Here is a 15,766-nt window from a genome sequence, read left to right on the forward strand (position 1 = left end):
TCAAATTGATTAGCCCCTCCTGCTACATCTTCAAATTGTCTTTGAATATCAGGTTCCTTTTTGGAATACACCTAAAATTAATAAATAAATATATATACCATGAAATTTGGTATATTTGATAATTGGGAAAATTGCGAGTTTATTAAAGATCTATCGTCCAAAAATGGTGCACTTGTACCTCACATATGCTTCGAAAATAGTTCATTGTGGGCATGTATTGTGATATCAAAAATATATTTTATACCGGTAGAAATACCTAACAATGAATAGAAATTCAAAAACATGCATGCAAACAAATTTATAAATCCCAAAAGTATTCATGTTCAATTATACAGTAAAGATGATAGTATAAGTCAGCGGCGCTAACGGTGATATACCTTCAGCCTCTAAAAATATATTTATTTTTTAACACGAGTTTGCTTCAAAATACGTGGAATCTGTAGGTATCGTAATATGGGGCTATACCAAATCAATTTTAGTAAGCTAACTTCTAAGTTTTGGAAAAGTTTGAGAATTATTTTTTCAGATTTGTAATTTTAGTTGGAGCCGGCAGGGGATTTGGAACTTCTGGACTATAATCTCAGGAAGTATGACTTACCCCGGGAAAGGGGCCAGAATAGGGACCGTAAAAAGAGCATTCTGCTTCCAAAAAAAAAAAAATAATAATGATCAACTAGATCCGATACGGGTCCTCAAACTGCACTTTTCCCAAATTTTGTGTGGGAGATCCTCGAAGGACGGACCGATATAGTCCATATTCTGGCCTGACACATGACTGGATGAAATAATACGATTTGTAAAGTTTCTACCAATCAGAAAATCCCCTTGAGAGTTATCTTGCTGATTTGCGGCGCAAGTACAATCTGCTGAAGAAAATTCAAAACGATTCGAGAGGACTCTTAAATTTTCCTCTTCCGAATTTTGTGTGGGAGATACCCTAAGGACCGATATAGTTTTATCCGATCTATATCTGGAAGAAATAATAATATATGGAAAGTTTGGAGCAAATCGATTGCTCAGTTCGCCAGTTATCGTTCACACAATTTTTCGAAAACAATTTTGAACTTATTTTGGGGAGGAGTGGACCGACATAGCCTACATTCGAACTTAAACAAAGTTTGGGCAAAATATTACGTTGTATAAAATTTGGTTCTAATCAGTAGATCCGTTCGAGAGTTATCGTGCGCACCAGCCAGTTAGACATTAAGAGAGACAGATGAACGGACAGCGCTAAATAGACTCCAAATTGTCTGAAACGAATTTCGTTCAAATATACTTGGGGTCTAAAACCAATATTTCGATGAGACACATATTTGGTCGTATTTTGTTTGTATCCCCTTTACCCTAAATCCTGAGGTATAAAATAAGTGGCGAGGCGACAGACACATTATTGTAATTTGGATGAGGGGAAAGGTCAGTAGTTATTATTCCATATGTAGGCTACTTTGCCGGTATATGCCCTCCAGGAATGAAAATATGAACCAAAAATAAAATTTGTATATTTTTTATACATAAGTAACGGTGTATGTCAACCGCTAAATAATATCAGATCATCATGCAAAATTATAGGCATTTTCTTCAACCTAAACTCTTACCTCGTGCAAAATTTCGTGACTATTGAGCTATAATTGCGACCTCTAGCGGGTTTATGATTACACTACAAACAAAAAACTGGATATATTAGGCTGTAACTCTGTTATCTGATCACGTACATCAACATAATTGACATCAATTGAAAGGTCAAGAGATCGTCTTCCAAATATAACTCACGAGGGAGGATTGTGTCTTTCAGAAACAAAGATATAAGCTGTATATTAAAAATTTTCACAATTTTCACACAAAAGTTGTCCTCTAAATATTATCTGATCGCCATCTCAAATTGCAGGCATCTTCTTTGTCATACACTCTTACCTTACTTAAAATTTCGCGTTGATCGGACTATTATTGCGACCTACAGAGCCGCTACAAAATTGGATAAAAATTATGTTTTTGGTCCATTGTACCCGCTAAATATTTCACGATCATCACCAATTAATATAGCGATCTATTCTGATGTGTAACCGACCTCCATACCAAATTTCGTGACGATCAGTCCATAATTGCGGCCTGGAGTTTGATTACAATTTATAATGGACAGACGGACACACGGACGGACGGACGGACACACATCTCAAAATAGCTTTATCTCGCCGAGATATGAAGTTTGGTATACCACATTGGGGGTCTCCGACGAATATTTCGCGGTGTTACATGAATTTTTCCCAAAACAAACTTATAATACCCTTTCCACATAGTGGTGTAGGGTATAAAAACTCATACATAAAATTGGGTAATACAAGATAGACTTAAACCTAGATATATTTGGAAAGTTTGTTACTGAGTAAGTTTTCTATCTTCTGGGAACATAAAAATCCAATTAACGACCAATTCGGTAGAAAAATGTGACTTTCAAAAAACCTTAAATGGTGGTTACGCATATATGCGGGCTACATCAAAAGGTGAAACTATACTGTCTGATTTTTTGCAGGGGATGTTTTGTACCTGTACAAATGTCTTGTACCTTTTAGGAAGACTAAATACCAAAGTTCAGTTATTCGGGTTGCATAATATGGTAAAAACTTTCAAAACACCGATAATAGGAAGTACCATTCTATGTGGGCTATATGAAGACGTTTCGGTGGGATATTGAGGTCACAGTCTTCAACATACATACCAAAAATCTGGAGTTGTCGTTCTACGGGGGCTATATGAAGGTGATGACGTAGTCATATACCGACAAATTTCAGGTGGAAACTTTTACACCCCCAACAAAGACTAAATACCAAATTTCTGCTATTTCGGTGTTAATGAGGCTGAAACCTTCAAAACACTGAAAATCGAGGAACAGTTCTATTGGCACTATATGAAGGCGTGGACCTATACCGACAAACTTCAGATGGAAAGTTTTATACCCTCCACGAAGACTAAGTACCAAATTTCAGCCATTTCGGTGGGATATTGATACCATAACCTTCAAGATACAGAAAATCGGGAGTTATAGTTCTATGGAGACTACATGAAGGCGTGGACCTATACCTACAAATTTCAGGTGGAACGTTTTACACCCCCAACAAAGACTAACTGCCAAATTCCAGTCATTTCGGTGGGATATTGAAGACACAAACTTCAAAATACCGAATATATGAAGACGTGAAAGTGGAAAGTTTTGTATCCCCAACGAAGACAAAGACCAAATTTCAGCCATTTCGGTATGTTAATGAGACTAAAACCTTCAAAATACCAAAGACCGGGAGGTACCGTTCTATGCCGTAAGAAGGTCCTAGACCTCACGATATCTTCTGTCTATAGAATACCTCAGCAACTTGTATGTGTATAGGTCTTCTGTCTTGAAGTCCTTGTTAGGCTACTGAGAATGAATATTCATCCTAATTTCTAACATGTGAAGGTATATTAAATATTTATCAAGATGCAAAATATTTCAATAACTATAAGTATTTCTTTTATATCCATTTTGAAAGATAACACTACTGACAATCTAATACTGCAAAGCATCCAATTTAAATATATAGGAAGGAGGAAAAAAACTGCAGTCTGTTTACACACAAATAAATATGCCCTCGTTACCTTTGGGATTAATGCCAAAAACAAATTACCTCCAGCTCTCTTTATCTCCCCCTGTTGTTGAAGAAAAATAAGAGACTGCATATTTTTATAATTTGACAAATTCTTGTCTTGTGCATGATTGCAGTGTAATATTAGTCATTGTCTGAAGAAGTGTGTCAACAATGGCATTTGAAAATAATAACAACAACACAATCGATTCTATGTCAGTAGAGCAGTAGAGCGAAGTTTGTTTTGGAAGAAAATCCTATCAAGTTATTTCCTTAAGCACCTATGTTGGTAAACAACATTGAGTTTTTATGTACTTGTAAACGAAATCGTCGAGAAGGTCAACAGTCACCAAGGAAGAACCATGGGACAAAGGTTAACTTGTTATGTACACAAGATGATGTGCACTTGACATGTCCTCAAGAGGATAGTTTGCTGCTGAAGTTGAAAAAAAGCAAGTAAAGATGCATGCACCTCCACCATGAAATATTCTGAACTTATATGGAATAATTAATTTTCACAATTTTATGTGTAGATGTTTTTTTGGCACTGGAAACTCCAAATACCCAATTATAACCTACACCACTATGTGGGGAGGGTATTATAAGTTGGTTTTGGCCAAAAAGTTTGTAACGCATCGTAGACCCATACTTATATATACCAAAATGAATGTCTCTACGAGCTGAGTCGATCTAGCTATGTGTCCGTCCGTCTATCCATCTAAACCTTGTTATCACGCTACAGGTCGCAATTTTGCTCGGATCGTTACCAAAGGCTATTGATTTTGGTGATGGTCGGATAATATTCAGGGGTCGGAATGGGCAAAAACTTATTTGGGGAAAAAGTCAACGTTTTATTTCAAAGCGAATATCTCAGCATCTATAAGGCGTATATCAAAATCAAAACCTGCTAATGAAAGTAGAAAATATAACCTTTACAAATGTAACGTAGGCTGTCGTAGGTGGTCAAGCAACGAAGATATCGCAATAGTTGCTAATACAACCGAACTTTTCATTTTTGCTATTTGCTTCCAAAAGCAAAGCCTGACCATGAAAGTAGAATATCCCACCTTTACAATTATGCAAATTAGGTTGGCGTAGATGGCAAAATAACGGAGATATAGCAATAGTCGGTAATACAACCCATTTTTCATTTTTTTTTTTTGAAATCACGCTACATGTCGCAATTTTGATCGGATCGTCACAAAATTTTGGGAGTTAATGGGGGTCCCACAGAGGAAGAAGCCTATTGATTTTGATGATGGTCGGATAATATTCAGGGGTCGGAATGGGTAAAAACTTATTTGGGAAAAGGTCAGCGTTTTATTTCAAAGTCAATAGCTCGGTTTCTTTAAGAGGTATATCAAAAGCAAAACCTGGCAAGGAAAATAGAAAATATCACCTTTACAACGTAGTAAAGTAGGCTGTCGTAGGTGGTCAAACAACAGAGATATCGCAATAGTCGGTAATGCATCCTGTTTAATGTCCATACGTAGACATTAAACCATAATATTATTCATTAGTTTGTAAAAATTTAATCAAAACATAATCTTGTATGGTTTTGTTACAAGAACGACATTATGCCTTAATAGTAGGCTGAAACACAATGGAGAGACCCATATGCAATTATTCTTGAAGTTTGCAAGCATTTCAAGGTTAATGCAAACATACGTTTATTGACCTCTCTTCTTGTTTTCTACTTTTTCTTATTTTGTCCAATTCGTTTTTTATAGTAACCAACAACAACATTCATTGCTACTCTCTTACTCCGAATATCTAACGGACCTCATTATTGTTGTTTTGTAAATTTATTCTTACTCTTTTTCTATTCCCAAACAATAACAATAATGCGTCGACATATGTATGTACATACATATTACGATCAGCGTAGGCAGCAGACGTACAGAGTTGTTGTTGCTAGTAATTTCTGCACAGACATCTGATGACATCTTCACTGGACTGAAAGTTCAGTCAAAAAAGAAACATCAAATCGTTCGCACCCATAGAAAAGAAGAACAACAAATACAAAAGGAAAACGTCGACTTCGAACACAATTAAGAACATAGAAAAACAATCAACGTGAAATGAACAAAACTAATAATTGAAATTTTAATAAAACAAATTGAATTTAAACAAAAATATAAAATAGTTTCAATAGTTTGAATTGTAATCATTAAAACTAAAATATCTAAAACAAATATAAGACATCTGAAAGAATAAATAAACTGAAATGTGAACATATAACAAAACCAAAATCTTTTATTAAACGAAAGGGAAAACAAATGGTAATCTCGGCAAACTTAAAAACCCACCCCAGCCCTAAACACATCCCATTTTCCGATTCTTTTGTAATCACGCTACAGGTCGCAATTTTGATCGGATCGTCACGAAATTTTTGGGAGTTGATGCGTGTCCCACTGAGGAAGAGGCCTATTAAATTTGGTGATGGTCGGAATAAGCAAAAAGGTTATGTGGAGAAAAGTCAACGTTTTTTTCTTATGCGAATATCTCCGCTTCTGGAAGCAGTCTCCAAAAGGAAAGCGCGCCAACGGAAGAAGAAAAGATCTCCTTTATATTGATGCAAAGTATGTTGGCGTTAGTGGGCAAACAACCGAGATATCGCAAAAGTCAATAATATATCCAATTTTTCATTTTTTGTAATCACGCTACAGGTTGGAATTTTGATGGGATAGTCACGAAATTTTGTGGGTTGATGGGGGCCCCACAGAGGAAGAAGCCTATTGATTTTGGTAATAGTCGCATAAATTTAGGGGTCGGAATGGGAAAAAAACTCATGTGGAGACAAATTCAAAGTTTTATTCTTTGTGGATATATCGGTTTCTAGTAGAGGTATTTCAACGGCAAAGACTGTCACTGGAAGAAGAAAATATTACCTGTACATTGGTGTAAAGTAGGTTGGCGAAGGTGGTCAAACAAGTGAGATACGACAATAGTTGGTAATGCATCCAAAATTTTGATCGGATGGTCACGAAATTTTGGTTGCTTATGGGGGTCCCAGAGAGAAAGAAGCATATTATGTTTGGTGGTAGTCGGATTATATTCCCTAAAAGAAATGTTTACCAGTGAAAACCTTATGCACAGGGGTAGTGGGGTAGGGTATCACATGATCGGCCCCGTCCAGACTATAGCCTTTGCTAACTTGTTATACCCTACACCACTATGTGGGGAGGGTATTATAAGTTGGTTTTGCAAAAAAAGTTTGTAACGCATCGAAATAATGGTCGTAGACCCTTATATATACCAAAATGAATGTCTCGACGAGCTGAGTCGATCTGGCTATGTGTGTCCGTCCGTCAGTCCGTCCGTCTGTCCGTCTGTCCATCTAAACCTTGTAATCACGCTACAGGTCGCAATTTTGATCGGATCGTCGCCAAATTTTGGGTGTTGATGAGGGTCCCGGAGGGGAAGAAGCCTATTGATTTTGGTGATGGTCGGATAATATTTAGGGGTCGGAAAGGGCAAAAAACTTGGGTGGATAAAAAGACAACGTTTTTTTCCAAAGCTAATATCTCAGCTTCTATATGGAGCATACCAAAAGCAAGACCTGAAAATGAAAGTAGAAAATATCACCTTTCTAATGATGTAAAGTAGGTGCTCGTAGGTGATCAAACAACGAAGATATCGCAATAGTAGCAAATAAAACCCAAATTTTCATTTCTGCGATTTTTATTATAATGACAAATATCACAGCTTTGGTTGCGGATTTTCCAAAAGCAAAGCCTGAGTATGAAAGTAGAATATCCCATCTTTACAATGCACTAAGGTTTCAAGTCGGTTTTTTGTGGCCAAAAGTATTTCGCATGAAATAAATACATATTTTTGTATGGAAACATATTTGTTTTTGTGTTTTATTTTAATATAAGTAATTTTTTTAACAAAACAACTTAGTTCTGTTAGTAGAGTTACTATATAAAAGTCATGTTTATGTTATTTTATGTATGTACATAAATTATGGAATTTAAGAAGGGTTTAAAATACAAATGATAGCTAAAACTCCTTTTTTTCATCTTATTTCCAATAATATTTACAACTTTTGATAAAATAAACATTAACTTAAGTTGAGTTCATTGTCTAGAAATACATTTTGCTCCATATATTCGTCCGAATAGTCTTCCTCGTTCTCATATATATTTTCAAAGTTCTCTGATGTTATTGCCGTCGTTTGAAGTGCTATAACCTCCTGTTTTGGGAATATCAACGCGGAGACTAAGTTCTCTCCAAAATTTGTCTTGGATATTCTTCTTTCTTAGCTTTACAGCCTCCTTATCTTCAGTCGATCGAATTTGCCATTTCTTTGTCTCCAATTTATAACCCAAGTGAAGAACAAATTCAAAAAACGGATCCAGCAATGTAAAGGACTGATTCCATATTTTAAGTGTCCCTCAATGGGATGAAACTTTGCACTATTGTAGTCCGTAATCATAAGGAAATCGGTTTGTGTTGCGTGACATATGGGACATTTTTGGTTAGATTGTGTATCTGTTAAAACATTTAACACTTTTCCGTCTATTATTGTTAAAAACATTTTAAATTTTATTTCGATTATATGTCCTTGTCCGACTTCCAACCGTAAATTTTGTAACTCCTGAATTTCAGCATCCAAACCGGCAGCCTCACGTTTTATAACATCCTTAGTTTCCGCCGTGAACTCTAATTTCAATGGTCGGCAAAATCTTGTGGACTGTGGGGAACGATTATTCCAAATAAGTGGTCCAGAGTCGGTTAAGAGTCTTAAAGGTATTACAGTTGTTGCCAGAATACTCGAATCAGCATTGTATGAAGTATTTGGGTCATGAAAAGGTTGTTTCTATTGTGACTGACCTGAGCTACTGTCAAACCCGTAACTAAATATCATTTCTGCTGAATGGTGACTTCCCGGAATAGTGTTAATTACGTCACTTTGCAATTCTGCAATTCTTGTTGCCGTATGGTTTAACAACATTTGCATTGGCACTTTTGCACATTTATCATCCACAAAAATTCCATCTGGTCTACATTTACTTTTTGTAGCCAATATATGGGCTATAATATATGGGAAAATATTGCAATTTCTCTGGCAACTTTCATATCGAATGGCACAGTATTGTTTTTTCGAAAAATTATTCTCAAGCAGAAATGCTAATGCCTCTTCATCCGACATTGCAACTGATTTTATATCACTTGTTGCACAGATCTTTCTGATTGTTGACGGTCTTGTTGGACTTGAAATTGCTTCTTTAAGCACTGCTGACAAATCAACCTGGCCTTTTTTTCTAGCTGAAGTCGATGCCGCTTGAACCAGTAAATTGGTGTCATTTTGATTGGACATACTTAACTTTGTGGCCTGCCTTCTCTTGCTGCGTTCAGATTTTTCGCAGAACGGGATAGGTGGTCGTCCACTTGATTTTTTGCATTTATTTACTTCCGTTCCAGGACGATTGATTTGTGGTTCTGCCGATTTAAAATTCATTTGCAAATTTAATGTTGTGTCCAACTTGAGCCAATAAGAAAATTTTCTTCGAAAATAACTCAACTTTCTGTGGCACTTTTTCCAATTTCTATACAATTTACTATTAACTATCCGACTTCTTTCAACTAAATATTTATTGTAATTCTCGGAAAGGTCTCTGGATTCAATTTTATTTTTGAAAAAAATCCAAAAAACTTTCATTATTTGTGTCCTCTTTCTTTTGTTCCAGCCAAAAATAAAAAATTTCTGAATTTGGTAAACTAATGTAACCTGTAAAAAAAATTAATATCTCGTAAAGAGCACAAAAGAGCACCGTGTCCTTTTAAACTTATTAACTACGGACTTTAAAGTAATTTCGATTTTTTTATAGAGGTGTCACTAGTTAACAAAATTATTTACGACTAGAGCAAAATTTGAAATAACGAAATTAATAAAAAGTTAATAAGCTTTAAAAAGACATTAATAACATATTATTTGCATATTATTTTTATTCGATATTTTTTGTAAATTGAAAATGTACACTACCATCTTTATTTTCCATATTTTACTTCGAAAAAATTTATTTATTTTTTACGACACTTTTAAAAAAGAAACTATGAAAAAACACTGCGCAAGTGGCTTTGAAATCAACTGAGTAACCAAACGTAAGTTTGAAAGCGGAATCTATAACGGTAAATAAACATTTCTAAAAATAAAACTTTGTTGTCGTTGTTTTAGAGTGTTTACTTTCATATGACAACGAAAAAAACAATAAAAGGAAATGTCAAAAAATTGGCTTTTGGCCAAAGAATTCGCATTTGAAACCTTAGTGCAATGATGCAAACTAGGTCAGCGTAGGTGACCAAATGACGGAGATATCGCAATATCCCATTTTTCTATTTTTTTGGAAATCACGCTACAGGTCGCAATTTTGATCGGATCGTCACGAAAATTTGAGGGTTTATGAGGGTCTCACAGTTGAAGAAGCCTATTGATTTTGGTGATGGTCGGATAATATTTAGGGGTCGTAATGGACAAAAAACGTATTTGCGTAAAAAGACAACGCTTTTTTCCAAAGCGAATGTCCCAGATTCTAGAAGGGGTATACAAAAAGAAAAACCTGGCGATGGAAGTAGAAAATATCACCTTTACATCGATGTAATGAAGGTTGTCGTAGGTGGTCAAACAACGAAGGAATCGCATTAGTCGCTAATAGAACCCAACTTTTCATTTTGCGATTTTAATAACAATGACGGATATCACACCTTTGGTTGGCGACCTTCTAAAAGCAAAGCCTGACTAAGAAAGTAGAAAATCGCATATTTAAAATTATGCAAAGTAGGTTGGCATAGGTGGTCAAATAATAGAGATATAGCAATAGTCGGTAATACATCCCATTTTTCATTTTTTACGAAATCGCGCTGCAGGTCGCAATTTTGATTGGTAATGCATCCCATCGCAATAGTCGGTAATGCATCCCATTTTCCGCTTCTGGTAGCAGTATTCCAAAAGGAAAGCGCGCCAATGGAAGAAGAAAATATCTCCTTTATATTGATGCAAAATATGTTGGTGTAAGTGGGCAAACAACCGAGATATCGCAAAAGTCATTAATATATCCAATTTTTCCATTTTTTGTAATCACGCTACAGGTTGGAATTTTTATTGGATAGTCACGAAATTTTGGGGGTTGATGGGGCCCACAGAGAAAGGAGCCTATTGATTTTGGTGATAGTCGGATAATATTTAGGGGTCGGAAAGGGAAAAAACTCATGTGGAGAGAAATTCAAAGTTTTATTCTTTGTGAATATATCGGTTTCTAGTAGGGGTATTTCAACGGCAAAGCCTGTCAATGGAAGAAGAAAATATTACACATTGGTGTAAAGTAGGTTGGCGAAGGTGGTCAAACAAGGGAGATATCACAATAGTTGGTAATGCATCCAATTCTTCCATTTTTTGCAATCACGCTACAGGTCGCAATTTTAATCGGATGATCACGAAATTTTGGTTTTTAATGAAAATCCCAGAGAGAAAGAGGCATATTATGTTTGGTGGTAGTCGGATTATATTCTCTAAAAGAAATGTTTTCCAGTGAACAGCTTATGCACAGCGGTAGTGGTGTAAGGTATCACATGGTCGGCCCCGTCGCGACTGTAGCCTTTGCTCACTTGTTTTTAATAAAATGGTAAAAATATATGAAATTAATGTGAAGACATAAATTCTTCCCTTAAGCCTTCTTCTTGAAGCTGACTCAGCACAATAAAATGATTGATTGTTCGTCTCACACCATTTTAAGGAATTCTACAATATTAGCCTTCTGCTCAACTTTTATACATTCGACCATGACATTTACATAGTACCAATGATTCTCATAAGAATTGCGGTATCATGAGAAATATGGGAAACACGTCCAGTCATAACAAAAACACAACAATTTACATACAAATGTATGGATATCAACCAAGTCTATATTGCTGTTGAAAATATTTTAACAAGCTCTCACTGTTACCGTCTTTGGTCTTCTATAATCTTAGAGTACATTTGAATACATTTAAATGACAAATCTTTAGCAGAGAAAGTGTTATTTTTCTGAAACGGGTACTAAAGAATTCGTAAACTATGCCATAAGCAAAATAAAAAAAATATATGCGCCATTTGTATGTACATAAGTCAGACGGGCGTGTTTCTCCTGTCACGATTTTTTGTTAACTGAAAAATCATCTTTCTCAAACCATAAAAATCTCTTTTGACTTATGACTGACTTACATTCGGAATAACAACAGGAACAAACTCTTATGAAAAGAAAAAAAAACAGCTGATGTTGTTTTGATTTCATATATGGTAATATTCAAAAAAGTTTTACAATCGTTGAAGTTGAGGTTTACCATTTAATATATCGCGAACTGTACATATGTTTTATGCAATATGAATGTATTTCTATTGATTGAAGTGTTTTAGCAAAGATCTCATAACATGGACCATAAAAAATAATTTACCTGCAAGCTGTGTTGGTGGTACTAAATAAAAATGGGCAAAAATGTGTTGAAGTAAACTAATTTTTTTGTGTTCTTTCTGGATTTCTGGCCAAATCACGCCAAATTCGGACCTGTGCTCAAAGAAAGATTTAAAGAATATCCCTTGGGCAACATGGTTCTAATGTATTTTTAAATGATTTTTCGATATATACACTGCATCCCTCTAAAATCGATGCTGACATTTTGAAGTTTTGATTTCGGCGTTTATTTAAATTTTTCTTATAATCTAATGAGTCCTTCCGCGTTCAAATGGGAAAATCTGTAAAAATAAATATATAACAATTACGAGCATTTACCAGCGATTTTCTTTGAAAATTTACACATAAATGGAATTTTTTATAAGCGATTATAGTATTTGCAAAAAGGCGGGCCATAAATTACAGAGATTCGGAAGTAATATTCGTATTTAACCTAAAACAGAATATGATGGCACATCCGCGGTTCTTGACGAATGTGGTTAAAATTTGTTATTTTGACGTATTTTTTATCAGGCGGTCACTAAAATCGGATGCGCCTTACAAGCATATGCACAACGCAAAATGTTTACCCATTTGAAGTTTTTTTGAATGGTGAGATGCGACTGACGGCACATTTTGGCTGCTGAATGAAACATAGATAAATACGGTGCCGTGACATAACTCCCAACGGACATAACTCCCAAAATTTTTGGGAGCTATGTCCGACCCCCCTTGTTTTCTTATAAATAAAAGAAATAAAAATTGTATTTAAATAAAAATCACTTAAATTGTAAAAACGGACATAACTCCCATTTTTACAATTTAAGTGATTTTTATTTAAATACAATTTTTATTTCTTTTATTTATAAGAAAACAAGTAAGCAAAGGCTATAGTCGGACGGGGCCGACCATGTGATACCCTACACCACAACCTGTGGGAATAAGCTATGTGCAACCGCCTTGCACGCTGAATGTCCGGGTTCGATTCCCATCAAATTGTCAATGGTGGCAAAATACCCCTTAGTAATGTTGGCGATATTTGCTGAGTATTTCAGCCATGAAAAACGCCTCTACAAGTGGCAAGTTAGGACACTATCAATAATTTAATATGAATCCATTGATATAAGAGAAGCCTCCCTTGTCTTTACTGGGATGTTTGTGGAAAAATATATAAATTATACATTTCTAAATAATATTCGAAAATTGGAAAATTCACATTGATTAGCCCGTCCTGCTACATCTTCAAATTGTCTTTGAGTATCAGGTTCCTCTTTGGAATACACCTAAAATAAATACATATATACCACGCAATTTGGTATATTTGATTATTGGGAAAATTGGGAGTTTATTGAAGATCTATCGCACTTGTATTTCACATATGCTTCGAAAATAGTTCATTGTGTGCATATATTGTGATATCTAAAATATATTTTGTACCAGTAGAAATAACTAATAATGAATTGAAATTCAAAAATTTTGCATGCAAACAAATTTATAAATCCCAAAATTATTCATATTCAATTAAACAGCAACAAAGGGAGTATAAATCAGCGGCGCTAACGGTGATATACCTTTAGCCTCTAAAAATATATTTATTTTGTAACACGAGTTTGCTTGAAAATACGTAGAATCTGTAGGTATCGTAATATGGGGATATACCAAATCAATATTTGAGAATTATTTTTTCAGATTTGTAATTTTAGTCAGAACCGGCAGGGATCTTTGGAACTTCTGAACTATTATCTCAGGAAGTATGACTTACCCCCGGAAAGGGACCAGAATACGGAACGTAAAAAGAATCTTCTTCAAAAAGAAAATAATAATCAAATAGATCCGATACGGGTCTTCAAACTGCACTTTTCCCAAATTTTGTGTGGGAGGTACTCGAAGGACGGACAGATATAGTCCATATTCCGATCTGACACATGACTGGATGAAATAATACGATGTGTAAAGTTTCGACCAATCAGAAAATCCCCTTGAGAGTTAACTTGCGGATTTGCGGCGCTGAAAAAATTCATAACGATTCAAAGGGACTCTTAAATTTTCCTTTTCCGAATTTTGTGTAGGAGGTACCCTAAGGACCAATATAGTCTTATCCGATCTATATCTGGAAGGAATAATAATATATGGAAAGTTTGGAGCAAATCGATTGCTCACTTCGCCAGTTATGGTTCACACAAATTTTCGAAAACAATTTTGAACTTTTTGGGGGAGGTGTGGACCAACATAGCCTACATTCGAACTTAAACAAAGCTTGGGCAAAATATTACAAAGTATAAAATTTGGTTCTAATCGGTAGATCCGTTCGAGAGTTATCGTGCGCACCAGCCATCTAGACATTAAGAGAGACAGATGAACGGACAGGGCTAAATAGACTCTAAATGGTCTGAAACGAATTTCGTCCAAATATACTGGGGTTCTAACCTATATTTCGATGAGACACATCTTTGGTTGTATTTTGTTTGTATCCCCTTTACCCTAAATCCTGAGGTATAACATAGGTGGCGAAGCGACCCCATGTTGCAATATTTGTATAAAAATCCAATTTGACAACTGAACTGAAAATTTCTCTGTCATGATAGAGACAATTTGTAGCATGGGAGGAAATTGTGGTTCTCTACACAAAACACATTATATATCAGGCAGAAGGTGCGTTATCTAGCAGACACATTATTGCAATTTGCATCAGGGGGAAGATCAGTATTTATTTTTCCATATGTATGCTCCTTTGCCGGTATATGACCTCCAGGAATGAAAATATGGACCAAAAATAAAATTTGTATATTTTTCATACAAAAGTAATGGTCTATGTCAACCGTTAAATAATATCAGATAATCAAGCAAAATTATAAGCATTTTCTTCAACCTAAACTCTTACCTCGTGCAAAATTTCGTGACTATTGAGCTATAATTGCGACCAATTGAGCTATAATAGCGTGTTTATTACACTACAAACAAAAAACTGGATATATTAGGCTGTAAATCTGTTATCTGATCACGTACATCAACAAAATTGACATCAATTAAAACGTCAATAGATCGTCTTCCAAATATAACTCACGAGTGGGGAAGGTGTATTTCAGGAACAAAGATATAAGCTGTTTATTAAAAATTGTCACACTTTTCACACAAAAGTTGTGGTCCATTTAACCCTCTAAATATTATCTGATCGCCATCTCAAATTGCAAGCTTCTTCTTTGTCATATACTCTTACCTTATTAAAAAATTTTGAGGAGATCGGACTATTATTGCGACCTACAGAGAAGCTACAACATCTGATAAAAATTATGTTTTTGGTCCATTTCACCCGCTAAATATTTCACGATCATCATCAATGAAAATAGCGATCTATTCTGATGTGAAACCGACCTCCATACCAAATTTTGTGTAGATCGGTCCATAATTGCGGCCTGGAGTTTGATTACAATTTATAATGGACAGACGGACACACGGACGGACGGACGGACACACATCTCAAAATCGCTTTATCTCGCCGAGATATGAAGATTGGTATACCACATTGGGGGTTTCCGACGAATATTGCGCGGTGTTACATGAATTTTTCCCAAAACAAACTTATAATACCCTTTCCACATAGTGGAAATTAAAAATAAACTTTAAGTTCATATCCATTTTTCATTTCATAAAAAAATTATAATTGATTTAAAATTTTTAAGAAAATTACGTGCAAAATAATTGATAGCCATCTCAAATCGA

Source organism: Musca autumnalis, unplaced genomic scaffold (assembly GCF_047663935.1).
Source record: "Musca autumnalis isolate F117 unplaced genomic scaffold, ASM4766393v1 scaffold_1, whole genome shotgun sequence".
Lineage (NCBI taxonomy): Eukaryota > Metazoa > Arthropoda > Insecta > Diptera > Muscidae > Musca > Musca autumnalis.